At 45.4% G+C, this 22,462-nt stretch overlaps 1 long non-coding RNA gene across 1 annotated transcript in view; it reads right to left on the bottom strand.

The window, feature by feature from the left end:
• LOC144241748 (uncharacterized) overlaps window positions 1–22,442 on the bottom strand; it is a 56,286-nt gene extending 33,844 nt beyond the window's left edge. Inside the window, exons 1-3 of the long non-coding RNA XR_013338180.1 lie at window positions 21,966–22,442; window positions 21,162–21,406; window positions 15,657–15,774 (exon numbers count right to left, since the gene is read on the bottom strand). This is a non-coding gene — a long non-coding RNA (uncharacterized LOC144241748). The remainder of the gene's footprint in view (window positions 1–15,656; window positions 15,775–21,161; window positions 21,407–21,965) is intronic.
• Window positions 22,443–22,462: the final 20 nt, after the last annotated feature.

Raw genomic sequence — 22,462 nt, 5'->3', positions numbered from 1 at the left:
TGGCTCTCAGCAGAAGCATGGCCCCTGCCTTCCCTCTGAGCTACTCTGTAGCCTCCTCTGGCTTGCTAAACGTCTTCTAGTTCCCTGGGGGACTTCGCGTCCCCTAGTGCCAGCATTTTGCACAAGCTCTTCCCTCTGCCTAAAATGCCTTTTACCCTACTCCCTTGTACCCAAATCCGGTTCCTTCCAGTCTTTTAAGAGTCATTTTATTTATTTTTTTTTCAATTTTTCTTTTATATTTTTTTAATTTCTTAAAATGTTTATTTCTTTTTGAAACAGAGACAGAACATGAACAGGGGAGGAGCAGAGAGAGAGGGAGACACAGAATGTGAAGCAGGCTCCAGGCTCTGAGCTGTCAGCACAGAGCCCAATGTGGGCCTCGAACCCACGAACTGTGAGATCATGACCTAAGCCACAGTCAGACGCTTAACCAACTGAGCCACTCAGGCACCCCTACTTTTATTTTTTAAGCGTCATTTTAGACATCACCTCCTCTGAAACCTTTCCCTGATTCCAACCCCTCCAGGCTTTTAGGTGTCTCCACTGGGCTTCCTCAGTCTCCCATTTCCTTAAAGCCCAGCACCAATCACACTTTTTATTTTAAAAAAAATTTTTTTTAACATTTTTATTATTGAGAGACAGAGCATGAGCATGGAAGGGGCAAAGAGGGGGAGACAAAGAATCTGAAGGAGGTTCCAGGCTTTGAGCTGCCAGCACAGAGCCCAATACGTGGCTCCAACTCACAAACCATGAGATCATGACCTGAGCTGAAGTTGGACGCTTAACTGACTGAGCCACCCTGGCACTCCTGATTACACTTTTTAAATGCCTGTGACCTCCACCAGACTGGGAGCCCCTCAGAGCTGGGGTCAGTCTGATTCTGCGTGGATGGCCTTGCTTTTCAATGGCAACGCTCCCACTGGTTCCTGTCTTTTGGGGGAGAAAGCAGGCTACATGTCAGGAGCCCCAATTAATTCCCTTCCCTGGACTGCAGATCACCACCCATACAGCAGAGTCTCCTGGCCCACTGATGGACAAAGGCCTGGGTCAAAAGTGGGAGTGGAACCTTAGGGGACAAGAAGGGGGCAGAGGAGGCAGCAGCTAAGCTTTTGGACACTTTTATCAGTGCTCTACAAGCAACCCAGACTGATATGAACCTGGGCTGTGGGACAGGTGTGATCTGGACCGTTGTAGCCAAAGGTCAGTCTTAAGTGGCCAGTTGCAGCCCAGTGGCTCAGGGCCTTGCCCATCCCCCTACTTTGCCCTCCCCTTAAAACCAGGAATAGAAAGGACCTGGCTGGCCATGCTTTTGATGCAAGCTCAGGAATAGGTGTGTGCAAGTGAGTGTGAGTGTCTATGGATGTGTTTCTGTATGTACATGGGCTTGTGCAAAAGTGTGTACACCTGTGCGTAAGTCTGTGTGTGCATGTCTGTGTGCACTGGTGCATTTGCTTCCTCGCACACTCACACAAGTGTGTTCCTGTGCCCCATGTGTCTGAGTGTGCAGGACCATGTGCATGGTAGAGGCAGGAGTTGAGAGAATAGAGGAGTGTCAAGCCCCCTTAAGCCCCGCCGACCTGTGACAGCTGGGTGTTTGAGGCTCCCCCGTACCCTCCATTCTCATGCCAATGCTCTCACTCAAGCAACAGACTGCAGGCTCTCAGTCTATCAGCGCCCTCACCCCTCTTCTCTCCATCTGGTACTGTTGGGAAAGACCCAGAATCTGAAATGTTAGAATGAATCCTGAGGGTGGTGCAGGGGACACTGTCAGCGCTCCATCAGAATTCCTTTGATCATTGCTGTGGGCCCCGTTCCATTTTCTGTCAGCTTCTTCTAACCACCTGCCCTGCAACTCTCTTGGGCTTGCCGAGGACTGCTTTTCCCCACATGCAGAGTATGGCAAACATCTGGGAGTTCACACCTCCCCCCGCCCCACCCCACCCCAGATGACCCTCGGCCAAGACCAACTGGTGAAAGCACAGCCGCCCTGCTCTAAACCGCAGCACACATGGGTGCATTTTGGCAGGATCCTGCCATGGCTGCCCCTCGTCTGGAATCACACTCTGCATTGCTGCTTCCCCTTCCTTGTCCTACTGCCCCAGCTCCCTCTCCAGTTCCTCCAGTGGACATTTCCTCAATAAACCAGTCTTGTAGGGGCTCCTCTTCTCAGGCTCTGCTTCTACCCAACACAAGGAGATGGGTTCGGTAACCACTTGGCCTGACTATCTCCCCCACCCCCACTGAACAGAGGGTGCTGAGGCCCAAAGAGGAATGTGTGTCTCCAGACTTTCCCCCCCAGGCATGCTGTATTCCTGCCCTTCGTCTCTGCAGCCCCACTTCGCCACCACACTCCCCACCTTCCCTGCAGGCCGAGGCCCTATCCACAGCACTGCCAACAGCCCAGGGCCGGGAAGTTTTCTTTGGCCTGCTTGGGTCCTCCGTTCCTGAGAATGTCCCCTTAAACCATCATCTCTTCTCGGAAAATAAAGTACCCAGAGTCAGAAAGGAGGAAGAAAGAAATTTTCCAAGGTGGAGGCCAGCCAGGCAGAAATTGCTCTGCCAATACCCTTCCCCACACTGCCTTCGAGAGTGCACAACTAGAAGGTGGATGGGGCTCCGGTGGAAAAATCTAGACCTCCTCTTTCTCAGATGAGGCCTCATTTGGTAGAAAGGTACCATTCTCAGTATTAAAAGACCTGGATCCCGATGGCGATTCTGCCAATGCCTGGCTGAGTAACCTTAAGGGAGTCAACTGACTTTAAGGGACTCAATTTCCCCATCTATGGAAGGCCATTTATGGAGCACGGTGAATCGTGGCATCCAGAGCACAAGATTCAAGCCCGAAACCCGCTTCTTACGTGCATGAGCCTCTGAATGAGCCAGATGCTTACCCTGTCTTGCCTCAGTTTCCTCATTTGTCACTGGAGACAATGGCTGGACTGAGCTGACGGTTTATGGTAAGGATTAAGTGGGCTCACACACGGGGAGCACTTGGCAGGCCCCTGGCACACAGAGAGCTTTGGGTAGCTGAGGGCTGTTTGTGATCAACCCCAGGGTTATAGAGGTGGCTGGGCCTTCTAGCCTCCCTGATTGACACAACCTCTGTGCTTTGTAAAAGCCAGTGGACAAGGGAACACCATCTGGTGAAGGGAGAGTTTAAAGGGAAAAGGCCTCTCCTCCCACCTGCACTGCTTCTAATGCCATCCCTGGCTTCAGAAAGAAGACACAGTGTCCCCAGGAGCTCCAGGCCAGGGCTGGGTGCCTAGTAGGTGATCACAACAGGTTGGCTAATCCAGGTAGGGATGGGTGTGTGTGTGTGTGTGTGTGTGTGTGTGTGTGTGTGTGTGTGTCTGACAGCGTCCGCTGAAGGGCACAGCCAAACTGCATTTCCTTTCCATTTGGTGAAGTGGATAGAAACAATGCAGGCTTACTCTTTTGTTTCTTCAGGCTAGAAAATGTATTCATGTCAACTTTCTTTTCAAAATTTTTAAATGATGGTAAAATATAACACAAAATTTACCATCTTAACCTTTTATTTTTCCTCTTACTTAACATAACAGACATTTATTCTCTCACAGTTCTGGAAACCAGAGGTCCAAAGTCAAGTTGCCCACCTCACTGGTTCCTACTAGAGGCTCTGAGGGAGCGATCTTGCCTGTTATAAAGTGTGTGGTTCAGGGGCATTAAATACGTTCACATCGTTGCAAAGATCACCAACCTCCATTCTCAGAACTCTTCATCTTCTAAAACAGACGCTCTGTATCCATTAAACAATAATTTCCCATTCTTCCCTCCCCCTTTGTCTTTGTTTGTTTGAATCTGTGCACAACTTGGGTTTGGCAGTTGGATCCATTTAACAAACATTTACTGATGGTTTCCTGTGTGCCTGGCACTGTGTTAGGCCTGAAGCATGGGAGAGACTCAAGGCTTATCATCGGCTCTGAAGGATTAGGATTCAATAAGCCCAAACAAAAATGGAAGAGAAGTTTTTCACGTCTTCATTCAACAGAACTTTCCTGACCCTGTCAGGCCAGGAAGTGGCAAAGGAGGACACCCAATCCGTCCTGGAGATGCTCGCGTCTAGCACCAAGGGAAAGGAGCAGCTCCGACTACCAGCCCCCCAGTATGCCCCCTCCCCACACCCCTCTGCTTTGATGGATCCTACCTGCCCTCCCACAAAGGGAGGCACAACATGCTGGGAAAGTGCAGGGGAGCAGTACCCCACTGCCTGCAGCTCATGGAAAAGCATCAGTTCAGGGAGTCTGGATCCTGGGTTCTTGCTCTGCTCTACCTTGACCTCACTGGGCAACCTTGGCTTAACCCCTCTTTGGATCTCACTCTGCTTTCAGATTGGGATCAACAATCCCTGATGTACAACCCCAAAGCCGCCCTTGTCACCGCTAAATTCAATCATGGATGTGAGTGAATGCTGACAATTAAAGTGCTCTGTGAACATGAGGGCTCTGATTACCCCTCTTCTGTGATTTGTAATTCAGAGGAATAGACATCACACTGTCTGTGGGCTGACAGCTCTGAAACTAGCTCTTGACTCTCCCCCTACCATCCTCCTCTGTGACACAGATTCAACCAGTCCCAGCCCTTCAGTTCAACTTGCGCTCTACAGGAGGGCCCTATGGTCCAGAGCTGGCCAGGGACTGAGCAAAGGTCACACAGCAAGTGGAGGCCCGCTTGCCCCTTCCCAGGGGAGTCGTTTTATTATCTGGCCTACCTGGAAGGTCCTCTTACCAAAATAAATGGATAAATACTTCATATTATCCCAAATCGTTAATAGTAGAAGGAACCTCGGAGGCCATCAAGAGTAATAGTGATAGTGATGCTACCATTAGTATGGTGCTACTACTATTACTACTGCTGGCACTACTAATGATGAGAGTAGCTAGTGTTTTGTGCCAGAGAGGTAGGTTTTATTATTATCCACACTGGACAGATGAGGTAACTGAGGCAGAGAGAGGTTGAGTAACTTGCCTGGAGTCACTCTGTTGTATGGGGTTGGGTTGGGATTCGGCTCCCGGCAGTCTGATCTTCAGCCCCCACCCTTACCCTTCTTCTATGGGATTGCATTGTTCATTTGGGGAGACAGAGGGGATGTGTTCAAGGCCACACCCGAGGGACCCTAGGCCCTGACATACAGTCCCTGTAGACAGCAAGAATGAGTCCTAATGAAGTGCTATTCTGTTCCTGCTCAAGTTCATGCTTGAAGCTCTTCTGCTTGGAGTTCATATGACAGGCACCCCTCCCTCCCAAGACAGGCCACGTGAATGCCGTCACTTTCGGCAGGGCACAGAGGAAAGGTGGCTGCTATACAAGTGGGTAGGAAGAAATCAGATAAAACTGTAACACATCTTAAAGGCCTAGTGTGGCCCCAGCATGTTGGCTGGAAATAACTGAGAGCCTCCAAGACAAGGGGAGTTCAGACTGACTTGCAATCTCTTCTCCACCAGCCTCCACCAAGCACTTGCAAGAAAGACTAGGTGAAGCACTAGAGAGAAATGCCTTCCATGGCTTTGGACAGTGAAACACATCAACAGCCTAAGCCTCTAGGGAAGGGACAGAAATCATTTTGTTCCTGGGGTTCAGGCAAAAACACATTGCCTCTGGGAGAAGAGTAGAAGCAGAATTCAGCTGCTTCTTGGGGAAGGGGTAGAAAAAACCTTGCTGCTCCTAGGACACAGAGGCCAAGATCCATTGTTGTTACACAAAACATAGAAAAACCCTCTCCCGTGGGAGATTACCAGAAATGTCTCTAGTCTAGGATCCTGCAAAGATACTAAGCAGAGGTGGGCTACCACTGGGAGAGGGGCAGGAAACCCTTTCCCCTACAAGACCAACTGCAGATGTAAGGCAATAGATAGTTGCCATGGGGAAAAGTCTCAGGAATGCTGAGATAACTGCTTCTCCAAGACCAAGGTATACAGGGCCTGCTCAAGACCCAGCTGAACCTGCATAATAGAGAAGTCACTGAACCAGTCATGACCCTGGCACAAGGTAACAAGCCAATAGTAGTGTACACTCAGGGGGTGAGAGCATGGAGAGAGCTGCCCCCTGGGGCACAGGGACTATGGGCAACTGAGAGAGGGGTAAGAGCACTCAGAAAGCCTTCATCCAAATTTTAAATTTTGTGCTTGAAAGGTCACTATAAAGAAATTGAATAGTTGGGGCACTTGGATGGCTTAGTCAGTAGAGCATCCAACTCTTGGTTTCAGCTCAGGTCATGATCTCACGGTTCATGAGTTCAAGCGATGCATTGGGCTCTGCACTGACAGCATGGTACCTACTTGGGATTCTCTCTCCTCCCATTCCCCGGCTCCTCCTCCACTCTCACGAATGCACACACACACACACACACACACACACACACACACACACACTCTCTCTCTCTCTCTCTCTCAAAATAAATAAAACTTAAAAAAAAAAGAAACTGAATAGTCAACCCACAGAATGAGAGAAAATATCTGCAAAGCATATATCTGATAAGGGACTGGTATCCATAATGTGTGATATTTATAAAGAACTCCTACTATTCAACAATAAAAAGACAACTCAATTAAATGCCTAAGGGCAAAGGATGTGAATAGACATTTCTTCAGAGAAGATGTAGAAGTGGCCAGTAAGCTTGAGAAAAGATGCTCAATATCCCTAGTCATCAGGAAAATGCAAATCAAAACACAGTGAGGTACCACATCACACACACTAGAATGGCTAGAATCAAAAAGTCATAAAATAACAAGTGTAGGGAGGAGGTAGAGAAATTGGGTCTCTCAAACACTGCTGGTAGGGATGTAAGATGATGCAGGCACCCTGAAGAGCATCTAGTGGTTCTTCAAAAAGTTCAACAGAGTTACCATTTGCCTCAGCAGTTCTACTCCTAGGTATAGACCAAGAGAAAAGAAAGAATGTTTATGCAAAAAACTCTTTAAAAATTTTTTAATGTGTATTTATTTTTCAGAGAGAGGAAAAGAGCATGAGCAAGGGAGGGGCAGGGGGAAAGGGAGACACAGAATCCAGAGCAGGCTCCAGGCTCTGAGCTGTCAGTACAGAGCCTGACACAGGGCTCAAACTCACAAACCACAAGATCATGACCTGAGCTGAAGTCAAATGCTCAACTGACTGAGCCACCCAGGTGCCTTGTTTATGCAAAATTTGTACATGAATGTTGATAGCGATAGCAACATTATTCAAAATAGCCAAAGGGTGGAAATGATCCATACACCTGTGTCAACTAACGGATAAACAAAACATAGTACTCATACGACGGAATATTATTTGACCACAAAAGACACAAAGACTGTCTTAATCCATTGAGGCTGCTATAACAAAATACCACAGACTGGCTAACTCATAAACAACAAATTTGTTTTTCACAGTTCTGGAGACTAGGAGTCCACGATGTGGGTGCCAGTGTTGACTGGGTTCTGGTTGCAGACCAATGGCTTCTTGTTGTATCCTCACATGGTAGAACGGACCAGCTAGTTCTCTGGTCTCTTATGAGGACATTAATCCTAGTGAGGGCTCCATCTTCATAACTTAATCACCTTCCCCCATATCCACCTTCTATCGTCACGTTGGGCATTAGGTTTTCAACATATGAATTTTCGAGACACACTCATGTTTTATCTTTAACAAGGAAGAACCTTAAAAACATACTGAGTGAAAGAAGCCAAGTACAAAAGATCACATATGACATGGTTCTATTTACAGGAAATGTCCAGAAGAGGTAAATATAGAGAAATGGAAATACAGGAGTGGTTGCTTAGGGTTGAGAGGGATGGAGGAGTAGGGAGGGGGAGCTGAAGGGTAGAGAGTTTTTTTAAAAAAATTAATTGTGGGGCTTGAACCCATAAACTGTGAGATCGTGACCTGAGCCAAAGTTGACCGGCCAACTGACTGAGCCACCCAGGCACTTCCCCCTTTAAAAAGTTTTTTTAATGTGTTTGTTTTTTTTGTTTTTTTTGAGAGAGAGAGAAGTCTACTTCCTTTAACACCCAAGGGTAATAACATTATAGTTTGGCTTTTAAGCCAAACTGTCCACCTTTCAAAAATGGGGCAGTATCCAGGGGAGTTCAAGCCCCATATCAGGCTCTGTGCTGACAGCAAGGATCAGGCTCTGTGCTTCAGATTCTGTGTCTCCCTCTCCCTATGCCCCTCCCCTGCTCATTCTCTCTCTCTCATAAATAAACATTAAAAATTTTTTAAATTGATTGTGGTAAAATATACAGAACATGAGATTTACCATTGTAACCACTTTAAAGTGTACTATTCAGTGGTATTAAGTATATTCACAGTGTTGCATAACCAAAACCAGTATCCAGTTCCCAGAACTTTTTCATCCCCCAAACAGAAACTATACCTATTCTTCCTTCCCTCCAGTTGCCCTGGCAACCACAGGGTTTTTGTTTTTGAGGTGATAAAGATGCTCTGTAATTAACTGTGGTGATAGTTGTAGAATTTTGTGAATATACTAAAATCCACTGAACTGTCCACTTTAAATGGCGAATTGTATGGCATGTGAATTATATTTTAATAAAACTGTTGAAAGAAAGAAAGAAAGAAAGGAAGAAAGGAAGAAAGAAAGAAAGAAAGAAAGAAAGAAAGAAAGAAAGAAAGAAAGAGAGAGAGACAGGCTGATAAATGCCCTCTGTCATTCCTCTAAGCACAAGTTCACAGCAGTCAATTGCTGGAGACACTGGAAACCTAGCATGCCTTAGGGGCACCTCACTGGCTCAGTCGGTGGAATGTGTGACTCTGGATCTCAAAAAAAAAAACCCTTTTTTTTTTTAAAACTTAGCATGCCTTCAAAACCATGAAAACAACACCTAAACCCAGCCCAGCTCCTGACCAGACTGACTCCAATCTCCCATGAACTGTCTAAAAGAAAAAGAGGCGTGCCCACTTCCAGGCATAAATTCTATTTGCCACAGTTTCTTCTCTTTTTCTACATGTGATAGTTGACATTCCATCAAAAAAAAAAAAAAAAAAGAACTTATTGTTAAAAAAAGAAAAAAATCCATTATCAAGAAATAAAACAGAGCAGAACCAGACAGAAAGATGACAGGAACTAGATGCTGAAACTACAAGATAGAGACTTTAACTATAATTATTAAGTGGAGGATCAAGAGGAAATAATAGGCAGCCTGTAGAAACGGATGGGAGATTTTAGCACAGAGATGGACACTGTAAAATAGAAATCAAATGAAATGTTAGAAATAAAAAAATATATATATCAGAGATGAAGAAACCCTTTGATGAATACCCAGGAAACTGGAAACAACCGGAAAGACCCAGTGAATTTGAATCTAGGGCAGTGGAAATCACCCAAAATGAAACCTACAGAGAAAAAAGTGTGGGTGGGTAGAGAGAATACAGCATCTAAGAACTCTGGGACAGTATTAGATGGTCAAAATACGCACTTAATTGGAGTCACAAAAGGAAAAAGAAGAGGGAGGAAGGAAGAGAAAATATTCAAAGAGATAATGGCTAAAGATTTTACAAATTTAATGAAAGATAACAAATCACAGAAGCAGGGTTTTAGAAAATATCAAACAGGGCAAATATAAAGCACTTACACACCTAGATGCACAGATCAACTTCCAAACACCAAAAATAGAAAGGTAATGAGAAAAAATGAAATATTATATTAAAAAAGGACAAAAATAATTATCACTGTGGATTCTTGTCAGAATTTGTGCAAGGCAGAAGACAATGGAGTGACATCTTTAAAGTGCTGAAGGGAAGAGCTATTATCTCAGATTTCTATTCCAGTGAAAATACCTTTCAAAAGTGAAGGTAGGGACGCCCGAGTGGCTCAGTCGGTTAAGTGTCCAACTCTTGATTTCAGCTCTGGTCATGATCTCACAGCTCATGAGATGGAGCCCTGCATAGAGCCCCACATCTGGGATCTGTGCCATGAGTGGATTGTTTGGGATTCTCTCTCCTTCTCTCTCTCTTTCTCTGCCCCTTTCCCCTGCTTGTGCTCTCCCACTCCCTCTCAAAATAAACTAATTTTAAACAGTGAAGGTAGGGGCGCCTGGGTGGCTTAGTCGGTTAAGCATCTGACTTTCGCTAAGGTCATGATCTGGCGGTTCATGGGTTCGAGCCCCGCGTCGGGCTCTGTGCTGACTGCCAGCTCAGAGCCTGGAGCCTATTTCAGAGTCTGTGATTCCCTCTCTCTCTGACCCTCCCCTGCTCACGCTGTCTCTTTCTCTCTCTCCTAGAAATAAATAAAACATTAAAATAAAAAATAAAAATAAATAAAAAAAATAAAAAGTGAAGGTAATGGGGCGCCTGGGTGTCTCAGTCAGTTAAGCATCCGGCTTCAGCTCAGGTCATGATCTCGCGGTTCATGGGTTCAAGCCCTGCATAGGGTTCTGTACTGACAGTTCAGAGCCTGGAGCCTGCTTCAGATTCTGTGTCTCCCTCTCTCTCTGCCCCTCCCCAGCTCATCCTCTGTCTCCCTCTGTCTCAAAAATAAGTAAATAAAAAATAAAAATTAAAAAAGGTAAAGGTAAAGTAAGGACAGACTGAGAGAATACATTGCCAAGAGACCTGCACAACAAGCAATATTAAAGGAAGTTCTTCAGGTGGGATGCACACAATAGCAGATGGAAACCTGGATTTACACGAAGAAATGAAGACTGAAGGAAATCGTAGAACAACAGGAAGAAAAGGTAAATATAAAAAACTTTATTCTTATGTTTAATCACTTTAAAAGATCAGTGATTGCCCAAAGCAAAAATAATAACAATACAGAGTTTATAGCATCTGTAGAAGTAAAATATATAACAAAAATAGCCCACAGAATAGGAGAGAGGAAATGGAAGTATACTTTCGTAAGGCTTGTTTGCCTGTACAGGAAATGACACACTAATTACTCAAAGGTAGGCTGATTAAGTTCAAGATGTATATTGTGAACCCCAAATCAACCACGAAAAACTTGTAAAGAGGTACAGTAATAGAATTGAATGGAATTATAATAAAATACTAAGTCAATCCAAAATAAGGCATGAGAAGAGAAAAAAGGATATAGGATCAGATATCAAAAACAGAAAACCAGCAAGGCAGTGCATTTAAATCCAGCCATGTCAGTAATTATATAAATGGTGAATGATCTTGTTAAATACCCAATTAAAAGGCAGAGATTGCCAAACAGGATTTATTTATTTATTTATTTTTTTGAGAAAGAGAGAGAGAGAGAGAGAGAGAGAGTGAGCTAACAGGAAAGGGACAGAGGGAGAGGGAAGAAATCTAGAGCCGGCTCTAAGCTCAATACAGAGGCTGTTGCAGGGCCCCGCCTCATGACCCTGGGATCATGACCTGAGCCGAAATCAAGAGTCAGACATTCTACCAGCTGAACCACCCAGGAGCCCCTGGATTTTTTTTTTTAAGGCTCAATTATATGCTGTCTATAAGAGCCTCACTTTTATTTATTATTTTACAAACCTCAATTTATTTGTTTTTGAGTGCAGTTGACACACAATGTTACATGAGTTTCAGGTGTACAACATGGTGATTGGACAAGTTTGTACATTATGCTGCACTCCCCATATGTGTAGCTACCATCCATCACCCTACAACACTATTATAGTATTGCAGACTACATTCCTTATGCTGTGCCTTTTATTCTCTTGACTTATTTATTCCAAAACTGGAAGCCTGTATCTCCCACTCCCCTTCATCCATTTTGTCCATCCTCTGCCCCGCCCCCCCTCCGGCAACCATGTTTGTTCTTTGAATTTATAATTCTGCATCTGTTTTTTGTTTATTCATTTATTAGATTCTACATGAGTGAAATCATATGGCATTTGGCTTTCTCAGTCTGACATATTTTACTTCGTCTAATACCTTGTAGGTATGATAGCAAGATCTCATCCTTTTTTATGACTAGGTAATAGTCCATTGTATATGTATTCTACATCTTCCTTATCCATTTGTTTATTGATGGACAGTTAGGTTACTTCCCTATCTTGGCTGTTGTTAATAATGTCACAATAAACATAGGGATGCATATATCTTTTCAAACTAGTGTTTTCATATTCTTTGGGTAAATACCCAGTAGTGCAATTACTGGATCATATGGTATTTCTATTTTTAATTTTTTGAGGAAGCTCCACACTGTTTCCCACAGTGGCTGCACCAGTTTCCATTCCCTCCAACAGTATACAACTGTTTTTTTTTTTCCACTCACCAACACTTATTATTTCTTGTCTTTTTTATTTTAGCCATTCTTACAGGTATAAGGTAATATCCTATTGTGGTTTTGATGTGCATTTCCCTGATGATGGGTGATGTTGAACATGTTTTCAAGTGTCTGTTGACCATCTGTATGTTAAGGACCTCACTTTAAATATAAAAACACATAGGTCAAAAAGGGATGGAATAAGCTACACCACTGAAACACTAATCAAACACTAATCAAAAGAAAGTTGGCGGCTATAACAGGGAAAGTAGATCTCAGAACAAGGAATATTACCAGAAAGCGGGGGATATTGTACAATGATAAAGAGGCCAATTTGTCAAGAAGACATAATAGCCCTAAGTAAACAATGCCTAATAACAAATCTTGAAAATACATGAAGCCAAACCTGATAGAATTGAAAGAGAAAATAGATAAAACCACAATTATAGTTCGAGACTTCAAATTTCCTCTCTCTGTTCAGTAATTGATAGAACAATTAAACAGAAAATCACAAAGATATAGAAAACCCAAATAACAATATCAAACAGCTTGACTTGACATTTATAGAACACTATATACAGCATCAGCAGAATAAACACTTGTTTCAAGCGTACATTAAGATTTGGGGGAAAAAATAAAGAGATTTGCCAAGACAGACTGTATTACCATATTCTGCTCATGAAACAAACCTCAAAAAATTTAAAAGAATTGAAGTCACATGAAGTATGTTTCCTAATCAAAATGGAATCAAACTCAATAACAAAAAGATATCTGAAAGATCTCCAAATATTTAGAAACAACACACTTCTAAATAAACAATAGGTCAAGAAGAAAATAGGTCAAGAAAAAAGGAAATTTTAAAATATTTTGAATTGAATGAAAATGAAAACACAAAATATCAAAATTTCTGGGATGCAGATAGAATAGTTTGTAAAAGGATATTTACAGCATTAAATGCTTATGTTAGAAAATAAGAGGGGTGTCTGTGTGGCTCAGTCGGTTAAGCAGCTGACTTTGGCTCAGGTCACAAGCCCTGCATCAGCCTCTGAGCTGACAGCTTAGAACCTGGAGCCTGCTTTGGATTCTGTGTCTCCCTCTCCTTATGTCCCTCCCCCCCCCCACACTCTGTCTCTCAAAAATAAATAAACATTAAAAATTTTAGAAAATAAGAAAGGCTTGGAATCAATAATCTAAACTAAAGGAAAAGCAGAAAAAACAACTGAAGCAAGGTGAAAGAAGGAAATAATAAAGATAAGAGTACAAATAAATAAATTGAAATGAGAAAATCATTGAAACCACAGATTGTTATTGGAAAAATAAATAAGATTGAGAAAACTCTAGTCAGATTGGTCAAGAGAAAAAGAAAAAAAAAATTGTCAATATCAGGAATGAAAAAGAGACATCACTACAGATCCTATAGATATTAAAAAGATAATTATGAACAAGTGTGTGCCAATATATCAGGTATCTTAGTTGAAATGTCCTAATGAAGAGGTCTCAGTGTAGTCAAGCCATTTCTTTTCCCATCTGTGCCTGGCATAATACTAAAGTTTGTGCAGACAAGAAGGGAAGTACAGACCACAGAGTGTCCAAACTGCTGTAGAGAACAGTCCTCCAGGCCCAAAGGTGTTAGCCTGGCAGAGGCCACACTGAATGAGCTGCCCCAGTTCAAACTCCCTTGAATTTATTTTCAGGACTGGGCCTCTTTCTCAATACCAGGTACACAAGAAGGGAAACCATGACTTAATTCTGCGGATTGCTCAATGGCAGTGCTGGAAAATCCCCAGATTTAAACAATCCTTCCTGCCTAAGCCACCTCCATAGCACTGTCTTATATAAGACTGAGGGGTGGCTAAAAACCTGGGCTCAGCTCCTTTCATTCTCCTCTCTCCTTTTCTCCCTTTCTCTTGTCCATCTGGGCCCAGGTGAATGAGAACAAGTATGGGCTTTGTCATCAGACCAACTACGATACCAGTCTCAGCCTTTTTCTCACTTATTATCACCTCCCTGAACCTCAGTTTCTTCATTTTTTTTTTAATAGTTTATTGTCAAATTAGTTTCCACATAACACTCAGTGCTCATCCGCACAAGTGTCCTCCTCCATGCCCATTCCCCCCTCCCCCCACACCCATCAGTCTTCAGTTTTTGTCAGCATTCAAGAGTCTCTCATGGTTTGCTTCTCTCCCTTTCCCCCACCATTTCTGCCCTTCTTCTCCCCCTTGTTCCTCCGTCAAGTTCCTCCTAATCCTCCTATACGTGCAAACATATGATATTTGTCCTTCTCTGCCTGACTTATTTCGCTCAGCATAACACCCTCAAGGTCCATCCATGTTGCTACACATGGCCAGATTTCATTGTTTCTCATTGCCATGTAGTATTCCATGGTATAGATAAACCACATCTTCTTGATCCATTCATCCGTTGATGGACACTTAGGCTCTTTCCATGTTTTAGCTATTGTGGAGAGTGCTGCTATGAACATTGGGGTCCATGTGCTCCTATGCATCAGCATTTCTGTATCCCTTGGGTAAATTCCTAGCAGTGCTATTGCTGGGTCATAGGGGAGTTCTATTGTTAGTTTCCTGAGGAACCTCCACACTGTTTTCCAGATGGGCTGTACCAGTTTACATGCCCACCAACAGTGTAGGAGGGTGCCCGTTTCTCCACATCCTCGCCAGCATCTAGAGTTCTCTGATTTGCTCATTTTAGCCACTCTGACTGGCGTGAGGTGGTATCTCAGTGTGGTTTTGATTTGTATTTCCCTGATGAGGAGGGATGCTGAACATCGTTTCATGTGTCTGTTGGCCATCTGGATGTCCTCTTTGGAGAAGTGTCTGTTCATATCTTCTGCCCATTTCTTCACTGGGTTGTTTGTGTTTCGGGCGTGTAGTTTGATGAGTTCCTTATATATTCTGGATATTAACCCTTTATCTGATATGTCATTTGCAACTATCTTTTCCCATTCCGTTGGTTGCCTATTAATTTTCTGGGTTGTTTCCTTGGCTGTGCAGAAGCTTCAGTTTCTTCATTTTTATTTAAAGATTGTTGTGAACTCCTATCTCCAGGGTTTTTAAGGTTGTGAAGGATCCATATACAGTGTTATGTACAAGGTCAGGGCTAAATTCATATCAATCTCTGGTCTCTTCCGTATAAGACCCCTTTTTGAAAATTCCAGTGAGGACTGTATTGCCTCTTCTCAATTTGACCTTGAACTTCAAAAGTTCCAGTAGGATAAGGACATGGTCTGATATCTCCTCACCATCATACACAGGTCTTGGCAAATAGAATGTATGTAATAAATGTATTGAATGAGTGAATAAATGAATGAATGAATGATGAAAACAGTTATTCTGGGTGACATGAGATGTAATACAGAACCGCCTTGTATTTTCCAAGTCCCAAGAATGCACGTGATTGCAGAAGCAAGGGGTGGACAAAGGAATTTATAAGATTCAGTCCTTACCCTTCAGGAAATCAATACATTTCTTTCAGATGTCTTCTCTATACCAGGTCTCATGTTAGGTGCTGGGATCTTTGAATCAGCTTGTCTCTGACTACATTCAGAGGGGAGAGGGAGGAACCTAGACAGATAAATTATACAAATTATTTCTCCAAAATGTGGGCTTCTCCAAACTATGTACTTTGCCAAGCTGTACCTTCAGAAGGCAGAGACCCTACTCTATAAACCTTCAAATTCCCAGCCCAGGTCCCATTGTTAAAGTGTAAGTGAAAATTAAACAAACAAAAAAAACAAAAAGTAGATTTGGTTGTAAAGAAGGCTTCTTGGAGGAAGATATATAAAGATAGGAAGGATGGACAAGGTGTGGAAAAGGAGAGGCTTTTCAGTTCAAGAAGGGGGAAGGGCACTTCAGTTCAAGGGCACTTCAATTCAAGAACATAATGTGAGCAAGGACCCAGAGGGAGAAAGTACATTCAAGGACATAGTAAGTGACCTGATGTGACCAGACAGCTGGATCTATATCAGACAGAGGAAAGGAGGGAGGCTGGAGAGAGTAGTGGGGGCAAGATCACATGAGGCCTTGAATGCCATGTTAAGAAGTTTGGATCTCATCCTAAAGCTATGGGAGCCACAGGTGAGAATGGATGGATTGCATGTTCCAAAGGTCATTCTGAGGGTCAGTGTGGAGCACAAAGATGGAGAGTGGGGACCAGTGAAGAGGCTAGTATAGGTATCTTGGCAAAGAAGGTGGTATGGCCCAGTGGAGAGAGAGAGAGAACTTTGTCCTGCTTACTGAGGGTAGACGTATCTGCAAGTATGTTTCTAGATATGCATTCATCCACAGAGGGTCAGCCTAATAAACAATTTTAACTCTACTCACTTTCATGACCCATCATACCCAAAACCTGGGGCAAGCCAAGGATACTAAAGAAAGAGGCCGAAATACATCTAGCCAATGCCTGCCTTTATATTTCTTAGAAAGAGGGATTCAGCACTCTTCTGCAGGCTTTCAGGGTCTTCTAATCTTGGTTAGCTCATCTAAAATATTTGTTTTCCTGCCCTTCTTTGTGTCTCCTGCTTGCTTTGTGTCAAAATCCTTGCTGACTAAAAAATCCCCACAAGGCCAGGCTGGGAGGGGAGCCTACATTCACCAGGGAACCTTGTTCTAGGTTGATCTTCTATGTGAGACAGCTATTCCTCCCTAGCAGGGCCCATGCTTGCCTGCTGGCCATCCTACATACTCAACTATGCTGACTCCATGGGCCTGGGCCTTAGCCAGCTTGGAAATCTAGTAAGGCCATTGGAGAGGTAACTGGCACACTAATACCACTCCCACTTGGTGGCTCACCCACCTCTCCTGATAACCAATGCTTCCTTCTCTTAAGGGCCACCAAACAGCCTTTATTTTTTAAATCTTTTAAAAAATTTATTTTGAGAGACAGAGACAGAGAGACACAGTGTGTGTGTGTGTGTGTGTGTGTGTGTGTGTGTGAGAGAGAGAGAGAGAGAGAGAGAGCACAGGGTAGGGGCAGAGAGAGAGAGAAAGAGAATCCCAAGCAGGCTCCATGCTGTCAGCAGAGCCTGACGTGGGGCTCAAACCCACAAACCGTGAGATCATGACCTGAGCCGAAATCAAGAATCAGACATTTAACTTACTGAGCCACCCAGGTATTCCCCAAACAGCCCTTAAAATATGAAGTTTATTCTCTTGACCTGATAATTGGCCAGACTTTTCAGCTATTATAGAGCCTAGGCTCTGGAACCAAATTACCTGAGTTTAAATCCTGGTTCTGTCACTCATTAGCTATGTGACCCTGGACAAATTTTTTTAACCCCTTTGTGCCTAAATTTCCTTCCCTGTAAAATGGGGCTAATTATAGTAGTATTTCCTCCATAGGGCAGTTGTGAGACTCAAACAAATCCACACAGGTTAAAATAGCTAGAATAGTAGCTGGCAGATAGTAACTTCTCGTTAAAGTTTAGCACCGGTTATTGCCTGCGATAGTTCATGACACCTGCCATTTGTCCTTTTGGAAAAATCAAAATTGCTCGAGTCTCCCAGTGCTTCTCCAGCCGAACACTACCCTCACACAATATTTCTAGTCTCCTTTGACTGGGCCTCTGCTCCTTTTAGAATCCTCACCCTCATTGTGGTTTTCCTTTGAAAGCTTTGGTCATGTTGAGATGCCTGTTTGTCTCTTCTAATGTCCTCTAATCTCACTGGTTTCTCTGGGCATCTTACTCTCCCCTTCTCCATTTATGTCTGTTCATAGGCTTTTGGACAGGTTGCCACATCTCCAGGTGAACCTGTTCTCTAGATTCTTACTGTCAATCATAATACTTCTATGGATAACAATGTCTGTCAAATACTGTATGCCAGGCCCTGTGCTGGGCATTTTCCATTCATTATTTTAGTCCTTACAATTCTAGGAAGGAAGTACTTCTATTCCCATTTGGATGGAGTATAGGGAAACTGGGGCTCAAACCATTAATGGGTGGCAAGGTCACGGCTTATTCAGGCTGGGGCTCAGGGCAGAGTCTAGGTGTGTATGGGTCAGGAGAAGTGACTTGACCAAGCATACTTATTATAATTTCTATAAAAATGATCTATTGACAGACCTGTCCTGAGGCCCTGCTCAGTGAGACGGATGTGATCATCTCTGTAGGGGCCGCACTTCGCTCTTGGCACAGGGAGCATGGGCCTCACCATCCCGGGTCCCAGCACTTACTACACTGGACAGAGAAAGAGAGTCCAACTATGTCCCCAGAGCCCTGGAGACTGGGCAGTGTAGGGGCTGCCCGAGTGAGAGACTGACCATGTGGGGTCCTGGGGCCACGCCTGCCAAACCAGAGTGGCCCTCTTCATCTAGGTCACCTCCCAGGCTTCCGAACAAGGCTGGATTTGAAGAAAGAGTTTCATTGCTAAAGACAGCTGGGAAAACAACTGCCGAATAGTAACGGTCTTTTTAAAAAACATAACGGAGGTATAACATTAGCTTCAGGTGTACAAGATGATTCAATAGATGTGTATATTGCAAAATGACCACCACATTAAGTCTAGTTAAGATCCGTCATCACACATAGTAATTGTTTTTTTAACATGTCTGCTTCTTTGGTCAGAATGCCGGCTCCTGGAGGTCAGGGGCTGCATCCCTGACCCACCAGGCTAGGAGGGTTTCAGGAAGAGGAGGCAGATGGAATGCATTGGGGAGTTCTCTGTGCAACATAAGGTTTGCCCCCTTTCCCTGCAGGGAAATAGTCTTAGGAGAAATTGAGTAAGAACCTTGCGGACAGAATGGTGCAAGGAGAACTTTCAGTACATATTGCAACAGAGCATTCTAAAATGGGGCTGGGGCTGTTCTGATGGCCTGTTCCCAAGGGTCTCGGCCCTGCTTCTCTCCAGCTGGCCAGATCTGTCACACAAGACAGGGCCAAAGGCTACTGGCAGCCCCCCACCTCAGCCCATGCCTGGCCTTAGAGGTGGAAGGTTTGAAACTGAAGTCATCTTCAATCATCCCTTTGTGCCTTCTGCCCTATGTCCATGTCACCAGAGCCTAGAGATTCTAAGGTAACAGCATTTCTCTAACTTTCCCTTCCTACCTTTGGCCCTGCTATCACTCTAGTGCAGGCTGTGTCATCCTCATTGCCCCCATCTTTCCCTTCCTTCCCTTCTTCCTTCCTTTCTTGCTATCCAATGTTACCCAAATCCCTCCTGTGGACCAGCCCAGCATTGGGCACTGGGACAAAGAACCCTCTAATTCCACCTTTGCCCTCAAGTTGCTTCTCCTGCGTAAGACAGGTGTGTAAATCTCAAGGGTAGAGTTGCTCTGAAAGAGAGAAGCCAGAGGTCTGATGGGGACACAGAGCTGAGAAAGGGCCATGTGCCACATACCTTCCATTTACCCTCCCAGACCCACTCTTCACCTTTAGCCTGCACATTTCCTGAATTCTCGGTGTGGACTGCATCATTGGGCTCCCTTGCCCTCTGGCTAAGGGGAGGCCCAGCAGAAGCTAGAGGGAGGGACAGAGAGTGACTCTGTCAGGTCACCAGGGTTTGTCTGTGGCCCTTCAATGAAGGCCAGGGCTTCTATCAGGAGGCCCTCTCTACCCAGCTCTCACTCTGCCTGGCTTCCTCTCTTTGGATGTTCAGGCCATAGGTCCCATAGTGTTACTAGCCTTGGGGTACTGCGCCATCACTTGAGCTTAGCTGTATACCCTTACGTTTTTGTATTAAAATTTCCTCAAGTTATCCAGTTACAGATAGGCCGTCTCCTGCAGGGACCCTGGTTAACATAGGCCATAGGTAACCAGGAAGGATGCCATGGAGGTGACAACTGAAAGCGTTCTTGTTCGGACAATTATCTTTCTAGAGCACAAAACTGGCCATATGCCATCCCTGCTAAAACCTTTATGGCTCCCCAACTGCTCTGAGAATAAAGTCCAGACTCCTGAGCCTGGCACCCAAAACTGCACACCATCTGGCTCTTGATGGCCAAGCAGCATGTGGTGAAGTCACTCAGGAGGAGGACATTTGGGGGCTTGAAAGGGGAGGGAAGCAGTCCCGGGAGGAGTGCAGCCACAAAGCCACCCTGCCAGGCAAATTCCTAGTTGAGGGAGAAAGAGGTGGGTGAGTTTCTGAACCACAGGGACATGCCAGGCTCCCCTGGCCGACTCTCCAAGTGAGCTGAGCACTGGGAATGAGCTTAACGCAGACAGGCCCTGGCCTCGGGTATGAGAACTGGTTCAAACCCTGGCCCCAACACTGACATNAGGTATCAAATGGGAATCTGCTTTTGGCAGGTAGTTCCAGGGTTGGCGCTGGTCCCTCTCCCCAGCCTCTGAGGAGTTAGGGAAAGCACATGGGCTCTGAGGTTCAGGAAGGCTTGAATATACCCCAGCTTTACTACTTCCTCGCTTTGTAATCCTAGACAAATCACTTTGCCTCTCTGTGCCTCGTTTGCAAAGGGGAGTGATAAGCACCCCTTGCAGGGCAGCTGTGAGAACCGGGTAAGTGCACACAGAACAGGGCCTGGCATGGAGCTGGGTGCTTGGTATATGTTTTTGCCTTTTACCCTGTGCCTCTCTCACGGGGAGTGTCCCCTCTGCCTTGCAGGCTGGCCATGTGCAGTGGAGGGGTGAAGGTTGCTATCACTGGAAGGAGTCTCTGACGGGCAAGTTTCTAACCCCCACGGACTACAAAGCTGCACCCATAATTCCCAATGGCAACACAACCCCGGTGAGTGAAGGCAGGGTGGAATGTGCCACCCTTGGTGAAGCCCACCCTGGTCAAGTCGTGCTTGGCAGCTTTATCCCTGGTTTGGCCAAGGCCCCCAGGGGCTTGGACAGGGAGAAGATAAAGGAAAAGTGACTCAGGTCCCAGAGCCATCCTGCTCACATACCTGCAGGAGGACCAGGGCAGACCGTTACAGACAGGAATGTAGGGTTGCTGAGAAATGTGGGGAGAGGGCCAGGAGAAATCAGTGCCTGGTGTGAGTCCCCCATGCTCACCTCATCAGAAGACAACGGTCCCAGGACAAAGAACACTGCCAAGAAACTTCTCTGGACTACTCCAATTCTGGGTCTGGTTTTCTATCCAAAACCAGTCTGGACCAAACTGCTTAAGTAGCAGGGATGGTGGTGAGTAGCTGGAGGCCAACGAGAGGCAGTTGTCACTCTGTGAGTTGGCTCAGAAGCAAGAGATTGGCCTTCTCAGCCCCTGAACTTGCTCTGTACCTTTTGCTGGATGTTTCCACCTGTGTGTGAAATTGGAGCCACATTTTATTGCGCTATTTCCCATCCCCCACCTGCACACCACCAACTTACCTCCAGTCTAATCAAGGTGCCCTGCTCTTCACACTCCTCCTTTGGTCCATCCCCCACAGGATGAAGTCCAAGTTTCTTGGCAGAATTATAAGGCCCTTCTGGTCCCTGTCTACCTCTCCAGCCTCATCTCCTACTCCTCCCTGGCCTGCATCCCTCTTCCAGCCACACCAAGGTGCTCAGGGTCTCCAGGGTGCTCCAGATCTTTACCTGCACTGTGGCCTCTATCTGAATGCCCTTCTCTTTCCTCTCAGCCTGGCAGAAACCTCGGGTCCAGTGGCCCAGTGGCAATGTCATCTCCTCTCAACCTCCCCAGTTTAAGACGTTAGGTCTGTCTTTCTGCCTTGCCCCCACAGACTCCCTCTAAAAAACTGCCCATTAATGGGCAATGACAATGATTTTGGAACATGTGTCTGGCACTACGCTAGGCTTCTTTGTACCTTGCCTCATTTACTTCTCAAAGCATTTCACAAAAATAATTATTATTCTCACTTGACAGATATGGAAACTGAGGTTCACCGAAGGCAGGGCCAGAATCAGACTTCAGTTAGTGTGAATTAACCTCTCCAGGAAGTGCATCCAATCCCAGCTGAGGCGTCGCGGGGCTCTCCCCTCGGTTCCTGTCCCTGCACTGCCACCAACCCCTGTGTGGGGCTGTCTCTGGCGTCCCCGCCCTGTCACCAACGTGAGCATCCCAAAGGCAGGGACTGGGCGAGCTGGACTGGGTCCCCAGCACTCCGCAGTGTACAGACGCTCTGCGGGGTTTCTTGATAACCAGATGGAACGGCAGAGGAGGCAGCTTGGGTGGCTTCGGAGCCCGGGTCTAAGCTAACTAATCCCGGCACTGGCGACCCGGGGCGGGACCTTGGCATCTTGGCCAAGCGCTAAGGCTCTCTGCCGCCTGCACGTGCTCGGCGTCCGGGCCCAGAAGCCGCGCGTCCCCACGAGACGGCGGCCAACGGTGAGGGGGAGAGGCAGCGGGGCGGGCG

Source organism: Crocuta crocuta, unplaced genomic scaffold, assembly GCF_008692635.1.
Source record: "Crocuta crocuta isolate KB4526 unplaced genomic scaffold, BGI_CrCroc_1.0 scaffold271, whole genome shotgun sequence".
NCBI lineage: Eukaryota > Metazoa > Chordata > Mammalia > Carnivora > Hyaenidae > Crocuta > Crocuta crocuta.
Note: the sequence above shows the minus strand (reverse complement) of the source record. Positions and strands in the feature narration are given on the sequence as shown.